At 45.8% G+C, this 2,994-nt stretch overlaps 1 pseudogene; it reads right to left on the bottom strand.

Moving 5' to 3' along the window:
- Window positions 1-784: 784 nt before the first annotated feature.
- LOC132219730 (glyceraldehyde-3-phosphate dehydrogenase-like) lies at window positions 785-2,027 on the bottom strand (annotated as a pseudogene).
- Window positions 2,028-2,994: the final 967 nt, after the last annotated feature.

The raw sequence follows: 2,994 nt of genomic DNA on the forward strand, positions 1-2,994 counted from the left end.
AAGCAAAAATGTTTATTGTGACACAGGAGCCAAGTTCTCTAATGCCTTCTTTCACAGCAGACTAGACTAAAAGCTTTTGTTTTCCCACATGGAGGCTTCAAGGCAATAACTTTGCATAGCGTGGAAAGTTGCCATCGTGTCATTTTCAGGAAAGTCAAACACACACCCTGATGAAGCTGTTGACAGAAATATCAGTGAGTTATGGCTTGGCAAAGCCTGAAGCCATTAAAGGGAAAATGTCCTTCAAGTCATCCCTAAGGATCAGCAGATTTTATACTTGACAGCTTTTCTTTGCTTAATGGAGTTTCAATGGGAATTAGAGTAGCACAGTTTGCATTAGACAATTCTTTATTTAATGTGTTGAAATATGGCTCTTCGTCAAGAGCTCTAGAGAGAGACTGGGAATAAGGACCAGGGCGGCTTGCCTAGAAATTGGAATGAAATTCCATTTAAAACTGAACAGTCACACTTGTAAGCAATATTTTAGGGAGAAACACTTTCCTGTGTGAGTGATAGATTGATGGTTCCACAGGCTCCTCCCAGTTCTAAGCCCTCTCTGGGTTGTTTTCACAGGTTTTTTTTTCCTTTTTTTGGCTGGGTACAGTGAAGTTTATGGATGGTGCATGACAAAGTAGGGCTCCCTGTGCCCCTCCCCTTCTTCAGGTGGACTGGGGTGGAAACAGTGGCCAGGAGATTCTCAGTGTCAGGGATCAATCTGGGACAAGGACTCCCCAGCAGCTCAGGGTCTCTCTTCCTCTTGCTGAGTTGGTGGTCCAGGGGGCTCTTACTTCTTGGAGGCCATGTGGACCATAAGGTCCACCACCCTGTTACTATAGCCAAATTCATGGTCATACCAGGAAACAAGCCTGACAAAGTGGTCATTGAGGGCAATGCCAGCCCCAGCATCAAAGGTGGAAGAGTGGGTATCACTGCTAAAGTCACAGGAGACAACCTGGTCCTCAGTAGAGCCCAGGATGCCCTTCAGGGGGCCCTCTGATGTCTGCTTCACTACCTTCTTGATATTATCGTATTTGGCAGCTTTCTCCAGGTGGCAGGTCAGATTCACAACCGGCACATTGGGAGTGGAGACACAGAAGGCCGTGCCAGTGAGCTTCCCATTAGCCTTGCCCACAGCCTAGGCAGAGCCAGTAGAACACTGGTTCTCAACCTTCCTAATGCCGCGTCCCTTTAATACAGTTCCTCATGTTGTGGTGACCCCCGATTTCATTGTTACAAATTGAACATAATTAAAGCACATGATTAATCACAAAAATAATATGTAATTATATATGTGTTTTCCGATGGTCTTAGGCAACCCCTGTGAAAGGGTCGTTCGACCCCCAAAGGGGTTGCGACCCACATGTTGAGAACCACTGCAGTAGAAGCAGGGATGATTTTCTGGGAAGCCCCTCGGCCAACACCCTATAGCCTCTCAGAGGGCCATGGTGATGGCATGGACTGTGGTCATGAGTCCCTCCATGATGCCAAAGTTGTCATGGATGACCTTGGCCAGAGGGGCCAAGCAGTTGGTAGTGCAGGAGGCATTGTTGACAATCTCGAGGGAGTTGTCATACTTGTCATGGTTTACACCCATCACAAACATGGGGGCATCCACAGAAGGGACAGAGATGATGACCCTCTTGGCTCTGCCCTTCAAGTGAGCCCCAGCCTTCTCCGTGGTAGTGAAGACACCCATGGACTCCACAACATACTCAGCACCAGCATCACCCCATTTGATGTTGGCGGGATCTCGCTCCTGGAAGATGGAGATGGACTTCCCATTGATGACAAGCTTCCCGTTCTCAGCCTTGACTGTGCCTTTGAACTTGCCATGAGTAGAATCCTACTGGAACATGTAGACCATGTAGTTGAGGTCAATGAAGGGGTCATTGATGGCGACAATATTCACTTTGCCAGAGTTCAAAGCAGCCCTGGTGACCAGGCGCCCAATGCGGCCAAATGCATTCACTCCAACCTTCACCATCGTGTCTCAGGGTTGTGGCTGCTGGCACAGCGAGGAGGAGAGGTTGTCTCTGTTTGCACAGTTTTATGTAGACGGCGTTAAATCTCTAAACAGAAGTTTGGGGAACCCTAATAATATTGACTTGACTCAGTTGGTTCCCATAATTAGGACAAGTTATTTTTACTTTATATCCAAGACACTTATTGTGGAATCTAGATGATACCATTGACTTCAAAAAGGTAAGAATTTAAAAAGACTAAACATAAAAGGCAACAAAATAATAACATTTATTGTTTACCTTGTTTTGACCATATGCTGTATTAAAGGTTTTATTTCACAACTTACCTTTTCAATAGTCAAAAGAGACAGCTGGTGCTCTCTTTTTCTTTACACTAGAAAGAAATTATCTTTAAAAAAGATTTTATAAGATGACTATAAAATCTGTTATTTTATACCCTAGTGTGAATATGGTGGGTATTTATTTTATTCTAGTTTTATTAAGAAATGCATAACTGGAGGGAGCAGGTGGGGTGATGTTAATGGGGGGAAAGGGAGACATATGTAAAACTTTCAACAATAAAAAATTAAAAAAGAAATGTGAAACTGCCCAGCCAGTGTAGCTCACTGGTTGAGCATCAGTCCATGAACCATGAGGTCACCAGTTTGATTCCTGCTCTGACACATGCCTGGGTTCTGGGTTTGATCCCCAGTAGGGGGCATGCAGGAGGCAGTTGGTCAATGCTTCTCTCTCATCAATGTTTCTATCTCTCTCTCCCTTCAGCCAATGGGAGGCCGCTGGGCAATGGAGAGGTAGGGAGAAGCCAGGGTATTTCTCCCCTTCCATGTATCACCTCCATGGCCTATTGCGGTTGGTAGGGGGGCTGGAGGGAGCAGGGCTACAACACTTGGGTTCCAATAACACCCTCTCCTCCCTCTGGAGATGGGGCAGGCCTCCTTCCATGGCTAATTTCTGGACATTTTCACCACTCCATTAGGAACTGCCATCCTTTCATCTGTTGTGTAACCATTCC

This window comes from Myotis daubentonii, chromosome 1 (assembly GCF_963259705.1).
Source record: "Myotis daubentonii chromosome 1, mMyoDau2.1, whole genome shotgun sequence".
Classification (NCBI taxonomy): Eukaryota; Metazoa; Chordata; class Mammalia; order Chiroptera; family Vespertilionidae; genus Myotis; species Myotis daubentonii.